Source organism: Lactuca serriola, chromosome 2, assembly GCF_051521515.1.
Source record: "Lactuca serriola cultivar US96UC23 chromosome 2, Lser_US96UC23_V15, whole genome shotgun sequence".
Lineage (NCBI taxonomy): Eukaryota > Viridiplantae > Streptophyta > Magnoliopsida > Asterales > Asteraceae > Lactuca > Lactuca serriola.
In genome coordinates, this window is record NC_136409.1 from 16952481 (window position 1) to 16960698 (window position 8218).

The following is an 8218-nucleotide window of genomic DNA, read 5'->3' on the forward strand; positions in this document are numbered from 1 at the left end:
AGTTTCCAAAAACGTGTCTTGTTTGTTTAGAAACATTGAGAAAGGAATCGCTTGTTTATGAAAGTATAGATTTTTGGGTGTAGATTCTAGGATAGACAAGAAAAATCTAAGAATAGTTTAGTTTATACATGCATTACAAGAACATTATATTTTAAAAGGTAAAATGCTATTGTGACATATGTTATATATATACATATATACATATATATATAAGTTCCTTTAAATGTTTATAAATCGCATGTGATTTGAATATATAACAGTATATAAAAGAATTTCTTTATGTAACGCACGATAATACTCGTGTGTTTTACTTGTAACCCCCCCTTTGAAAGCATAATAAAGTATTTAGACTAATTAAAAAGGTTGATTTAGGGGTATGAAACTCACTTGAAAGTTTGAAGATAGCGAGATGGAAAACCGGGCAGAGTTTCGTCTCGGGAAACGGATTTTCCTCGGGATTCTCGGGAATCTCGGGAGTAAAATCGACCTTCGGGACTTGAGCCAAAAAGACCAGAGCTTCGGGTTTGAACGGACACGGAAAACGAGGCAAAGTTGGGAGAGAGAGAAGAGAAATGAACCCTTTCTTTGGAAACCCTCGCATTCTATTTATAGGAAGGCTGGTCTGCCTCGGTACGCGGGGCGTACGCTCGTACGCGCTGCGTACGCGTACGTCATGCATGACCGAAGCCTCGACTGCCTCGGTTCGGATGGGACGGGTTGTTGGGTTCTCGGGTCGGATGGGACGGGTTGCTGGGGAGGTGGGTCGGATGGGACGCCGGGTCGGATGGGACGTCGGGTCGGACGGGTCGGGCGGGTCGGATGGATCGGATTCCTCGGATATGGCGACGTGGACGATCCGAGGCCAATCCTCTCGGTTACGCGGGGCGTACAGGAGTACGCAGCGCGTACTTCGGAGGAGGATGCTGACTCCCCTTCGGATAATATCCGAATTTTGAATTAAATAAATAATTAATTTATTTAATAAACTTCAAAAATCCATATCTTCTTCATACGAACTCCGTTTTCGATGGTCTTTATATCCTCGCGTAGGTGAGACTACGCTCTACAACTTTCGTTTAGACTCCGTCGGCAAATTCCAAAATTATATTTTTATTATTTATTAAAAATCCATCGTGTTTAAGGAATTTCTTAGAAAATTCATAACTTCTTTATCTGATGTCGGTTTTTGCCAGACTTTTTACCGCTGGAATACCATTGTCGAGACCTTCGATTCTCGTTTAGGTCATTCCGGCCAAAAGTCGCTCGATCTCCGATTCGAGTTTTTAGCGGTCTGTTGCTAAGCCGAACTTGGAAAAATCACATCTTCGCTATATGAAGTCGGATTTGGGCGTTCTTTTCACATACGATCATGGTTCAAAGACATTTAATCATAGAAGGAAATTAAATAGAACTATTTGTACGTTTTATTATGAAAGTAAATTTTATTACTTAGAAGCGGTTACAATACTTGACCCATTCTGGTCCTTACAAGGAGTTGAAATATCGGGTTGCCACAGTTTAAGGAATTCAAACAGGAAGTAGAAAATCAATTGGGCAGGAACATTAAGATGCTTCGATCCAATCGAGGTGGTGAGTATCTTAGTACCGAGTTCCTTAACTATCTTAGGGAGTGTGGGATTGTCTCACAATTGACTCCTCCCAGGACACCACAGCTAAATGGTGTAGCTGAGAGGCGTAATCGAACCTTGTTGGACATGGTTTGCTCTATGATGAGTCGAGCTTCGCTACCAATCTCTTTTTGGGGGTATGCCTTAGAGACTGCCGCCCATATCCTTAATCTAGTCCCTACAAAGAAGGTTACCAAAACACCTCATGAGATATGGACTGGGAAGGTTCCCAATTTACACCACATAAAGATTTGGGGTTGCGAAGCTTTCGTGAGGCGTGAGACTCATGATAAGCTCGAGCCCCGAAGTGAAAGGTGTATTTTCATCGGCTACCCATAGAAATCCTTCGGTTACCTCTTCTACAGACCCAGTGAGAATGTGGTCTTTGTAGCAAGAAGAGGGGTCTTTCGTGAGAGAGACTTTATAAGCCAAGGAGACAGTGGGAGGAAAATTGATCTTGAAGAAATTCAAGAAGCAATTGGTGAAGGAACCTCAGACACTAGGAATCAACCTGAGGAGGAAACTCCTGTTGAGCAAGCTGACATGTCTGTACCTCCGAGGCGTTCCACACGGGTTAGGAACACACCTTCGTTTTATTATGGCTTTCATATTACTACGGAAGGTGATACGTTTATCAGTGATAGTACACTGGTAAATTTGGATGAACCTAGCAGTGTTAAGGAAGCCATGGCAGGCCCGGAATCTGCTAAATGGAAGGAGGCTATGGACAGCGAGATACAGTCCATGTATGACAATCAAGTTTGGAACTTGGTTGACAATGTACCATGCCGTAAAACAGTCGCGTGCAAATGGATCTTCAAGAAGAAGACCGACATGGAAGGAAAAGTGCACACTTATAAGGCTCGACTGGTTGCGAAGGGTTTTACTCAGACTCAGGGTATTGATTATGATGAAACCTTCTGTTGGGTTGTAGATTCGTTTAATATTGCGTCATTGGGCTCGGTTAATAGTCCAATAGTTTGGTACTCCGGTTTGGGCCTGTCCAACCGTGAGCCTGTTAGGTTTACTATATAACAATATGCTTGCATGCATATTAGGTTAACGATCTAGAATACAATAGAGAGAATTATGATAGCTTTGATTTTCTTTATCGTTCCTGTAAACCTTCTAACCCTCTACAGTTGATGTTCTTTGTCGAGCTCTTCTGAGGTTTGTTTTATAATCATTCGACACGTTTGATTCATTCTTGAGTTGTTTATTGTTTTCGTGTTCTTGCTGTTTAATCTTTATTTTACCTGTTTAAGATCTAATCGATCTTCAAGATTAAGTTTTAATCTTATCAATTGGTATCAGAGCAGGAGGCTGTGTAATCGATACACTTCTTTTCTGTGAAAAAGATTTCAATTAGGGTTTTCCGCAATTACTGATATTTATTGAGCCGTCATCTCATTATTGACGTATCTTGATATTTATTGTTTTGCCCTAATTTGATTTATTACAAGTCTGATCTTTGAATAGGTTATTTGATCATAATGGACGAGTCACAATCGAATCCCATCAATATTTCCAACAGCATCGGATCAACCACGAAGATTCCCATCCTATACACCCATGATTATGAAGTCTGGGCGCATCACTTTGAAGACTATGTTATAGGATCTGAGGATAATGGATACCTCATCTGGGAAGCAATTATTAATGGACCGTTTTCTCACTCTGCAACTTCAAGGATTATTAAAACTCAAAAGGAGTATAATGATCTACTGAAGGATGTTAAAGATATTGCGCAAGATGAAAAAGATAAATTCCAGTGCAATATTAAGGCGTTAAGATTGATCAGATTCGCCCTTCAGTCCGACACTTTTAGGGTGGTGAGTTCATGAACGACGGCAAAGGAGATTTGGGACAGGCTACGTGAATTGTACTCTACAGATGAAGACCTTGAACACTCTATCCAAACCTTACTCTTGTCTGAGTTTGGAGAATTCAGGCAAGGAGCCGAAGAAACTGTAACCCAAACGTTCGATCGCTTCAATCATCTTCTCAGCAAGATGATCAAACATGACATCGAAAGGAAGCTTATTGAGCAGAAGGTTACGTTTTTAAATGGTCTAAGATCAGAGTGGAGAGCAGTGGTGTCTACAATTAAAGCCCATGAGCAATTTAAATCATATTCCTTGGCGAAACTGGTGGGTATTCTCAAATTTCAGGAGAAGATTGTGTTGCAGGAGAAGAATGTTGTCTCAAGCCTAGGTTCGCTGGCCCTCCTGTCAAAAAGTAAAGCTGTGATGGAGGACAAAGACCTCAACTTGGAGGAGTATGACCTCACGTCTGAGGATTATGCTATGATGGTGTCTAACCCCAAGAGGTTCATTAAGAAGAGATTCCCCAGCAACAAAAACCGAAACTGGCAGGGGAGTTATAGTTCAGAAAAGGTTAAAGATGAACCGAAGGTTGAAGAGCCTAAGAAGGAACCGAAGGCAGAGGGTGATTCTGGAGTAAGTTGTTACTACTGTGGAGGGAAAAACCACTATGCAAAGGATTGTGTCCTCAAAAAGATGGCTGAAAAGAATGAGGAAAAAGATGAGGAAGCTTTGCTGCAAAAAAAGCTTGATGAGATAAGGAAGAAGAAATCTACCGCTAACCCTTCTATGAATGCTCTAATTGTGCAGGGTTCGGTTGCTGATGACGAGTTCGGTGGCGTGGAAGTTTGGTCAACCGACTCTGAAGACGATGAAGTGAGGAAGCCTTCTCATGGAAAGGCTTGTGTGGAAAAAGAGGAAAGCAGTGGAGGAAGGTGCTTGATGGTGTCTGACGTATCTCAGATGAGGGGATACAATACTGATAGTGGGAGCAATGAACCGAAGGAGCAGCAGGATATGTGCTTTACAGCCAAACCGCTCAGCGTGCAGTTCAACGAGCTCGATGAACTGATCAAGAAGGTACAATCGGTTTTTGTTTCATTTAAAGTACCACAATGCTCATATGAAAAAGAACTAAAAAGTGTTAATTCACGAATCTCTCATCTAGATAGTAGTTTAACTCAAACTCGAGTCACCAATTCTAACCTAACTGATCAATTAAGCAGGGTGTCTTCGAAGAGTGAGGAACGGCGCATGTGGATCGAATTGAAGGAGTCGGAATTAGTAAAAATAAAAGATGAAAACATTTATTTACAAAGAGACAATTTAAAGCTGTTAAAACAGCGAAATGTTTTTTGTTTGATTGCAAAACGTCTTTACACTAATATTACTCAGCTTCATTTGGATTGTGAAATAGGACAAAAGATTCATCGCATGATTTTGCCCTTCCTTGAGTTTAAGGAGGATGAAATTGATGCAAAAGCTTATAATTGTGAGAGTGTGATATCATCTGATGACGTTAATCTGACTTATATGTATGGACTGGACAAAATAGAATCTTTCATTAAATCCAAGGACCATAAGGACATGCTCAAAAACCTTTTGGATGAAAATGATAGACTGAAACTGAGAACCGAAACCATACAAAAATTTGACTCTTTGAACGCCAACTTAAGCTCAGAAAACAAAATTGATGTTGAAAATGCATCTGAGCTTAATGAGGATGACAATATGAGTGAAATTTCTGTAGAGGACACGGTTGACTGTCCAGAATTTGTGAAAAGCGAACCTGAAAATCACAAGAATCTAATTTCAGAAAATTCAGTGGAGTTCGCTCGATTGTCCCAACAAAAGTCCCCGATCTTAGCGGAGAAAGCCGTTGTATATCAAAAGGTTAGGACCACTCCAAATCAAGTGTACAAGGTCACATGAGTAACCAAACATCAGACTGCTGAACTCACAGCAATTGTAAACGAAGACAATGCTGATGGATGCGATGAGTTCTTCTGGTCAGCTCCAATCGATAATGCTGATGAAACGGTAGGGTTATCAGAAAGGACCTCATGGAAAAGTAAAGGGAGATACGTACTAGAACCCTTGAACAAGCCAGATAATTTCGATGTGCCAAGTACCAATGGTACGAAAGACATTCCTCAAGAAAATGGAAGTTTGGCAAAAGAAGACATTCCCACTAGTTCCTCAGTTCAAAGTGAAACTTCCTCAGTTCGAAGTGAACCAGCCAAAGAAAAACCGAAACCAAAGGCCAACATCCATCATCAACCGAAGCAGATGAGGAATCAGAAACGTCAAAGGAATCAGAGATACAGGAAGAATCTCTCTGAAAGGAAACAATTCTGGCAATCCCAGAATGCATATTTCTCACATAAAGATAAGAACCTAAAGGTTGAGAATAGTCCTGTTGAATCGCAAGAGAGCAACAACAACCGAAAGCAAAGGTTCGGTTCGGAGAAAGACGTCAACCGAAAGCAAAGGTTCGGTTCAGAAAATAATTCCAACCGAAAGCAAAGGTTCGGTTCTGAGAATGACTCCAACCGAAAGCATAAGTTCGGTTCAGAAAACGAAACCAACCAAAAGCAAAGGTTCGGTTCTGAAATCAAAAGAGATCAAAACTCTAAGGTCAGTCCCACCAATGATCAAAAGCAAAAGGGTCACCGAGAGTCTCAAGCCAAGAAGTCATCTCAATCTAAGCCCTCTCAATCTCACTCATCTAATTCTTCTAATTCTTCCAATTCATCTCCATCTCGCTCTAAAGTCCATTCTGTTCATTCTCAAAAATCTCATTCGTCAGCTGAACAAAAAGGCAAACAGAAGGTTTCAGCATCCAAACCAGAGTCTAAACCGAACGCACCTAATCCTAATAAAATCAAATTTTTTACCATCAAAAAGAAAGATGAAACAACACTAATAAAACGAACATATCTTGTTGACATCTCTCTTACTATTCCTGTACCTGTGAAAGGCTCACGTGGACCCAAGAAACATTGGGTTCCTAAATCTGCTTAATTTTTGCAGGTTATAAGTGACGAGTAGTTTGACGAAGAATGGTACATCGATAGTGGCTGCTCGCGTCACATGACAGGGAGGAAAGAAGAGCTCAGGGAATACAGGTCTCTTACAAATGGTGGCAACGTCAAGTTTGGAAACAACTCCTTCGGCACCATAAAGGGATACGGTATGATTACCAATGGTGATTTCACTATAAGGAAGGTGGCATACGTGGAAGGACTACAACACAACCTCATCAGTGTATCTCAGCTTGTTGGAGGTACCGGTCTCAAAGTCTCATTCGACGATGAGGGTTCTGAAATTATTGAGAAGAAGACAAAGAAAGTTATTCTCAAGTCGGAGCGTAAGGGTGAAATGTTTCCTCTAAACCTCAAACCCATCAAAGGAAACCCAGCTATATGCCTGTTATCAAAAGCACAATCTGACGAAAGCTGGTTGTGGCACCGAAGGCTCTCTCATCTCAACTTTAAAGACATCAACAAACTTGTCACTGGAGGTCACGTTCGAGGTCTTCCACTACTCAAGTATGATAGAGATCATTTGTGTGCTGCATGTGAAATGGGGAAGCAGAGTCGTCAAAGTCATCCATCTATAATAAACACTAAAGTTGTTGAACCACTCGAATTACTTCATATTGATTTGTGTGGTCCATCATCTATCGAAAGCATCGGTGGTAGCAAGTATATTCTTGTTATTGTTGATGACTTTTCGCGGTTTACATGGGTGTTCTTTCTAAAGCTTAAATCTGAAGCGACTCATAAGCTGAAAGTGTTCATCAAGCAGATTGAAGTACAGCTAAAGAAGGTGGTTCGCAACATCAGGAGCGACAATGGTCTGGAATTCAAAAATAGAGAATTTGAAGAATTCCTGGCAGAAAAGGGAATAAGTCATAACTTCTCAGCTCCCTACACACCTCAACCAAACGGAATTGTCGAAAGACGAAACCGATCTTTATGTGAAGCTGCCCGAACCATGCTAAGTTTCGCTTCCTTACCTCTTTATTTTTGGGCTGATGCTATTTCTGCTGCTTGTTTTACACAGAACAAGTCATATCTCAACAAGCGATTCACGCTCACACCTTATGAGATTCTCAACAACAGGAAGCCCAATGTGAAATTTTTCCACGTGTTCAGCTCACGGTGTTTCATCTTTAACTCTAAAGAACACCGCAACAAGTTCGATGTCAAAGCCGACGAGGGAATCTTTCTGGGCTACTCTCTCACTTCCAAAGCATATAGAGTATTGAACAAGCGTTCGAGGAAAATCGAAGAGACTTATTACGTGACTTTCGATGATAGCTATGTCAAAAAGCTACAGGCCAAAGAAGACACAGCTGGGGAAATCTTTCCTCAAACTGGCCAAGTCACAGTCTCGATCGCTAATCTATTCGAGAAGTTTATAGAGCTATTTGACGAACCAGAGAAAGCCACTCTCTCAGAAGCAAGCGCAGCAGACAACAAGGTAGATCACAGGAAGCAAATTGTCGAAGAAGCTGCCAGGAGAATAAATGAAGGAGGATCGAATTCTGACGAACCTCCATCAAACGATGCTTCAGTCGAGGGGGAGGATCAACCGTCATCAACTCAGTCGACCTCACATGTCGAGGGGGAGCCAAGGTCTCCAACTGCTCCCGAAAGCACTTCTCCAACCGAAAGTGCTTCAACATCTGAAGGTGCATCAACGCCTGAAAGCCCAGCACCACAAGAAACCTCTGAACCTCAAGTTTCTCAAAACATTCCA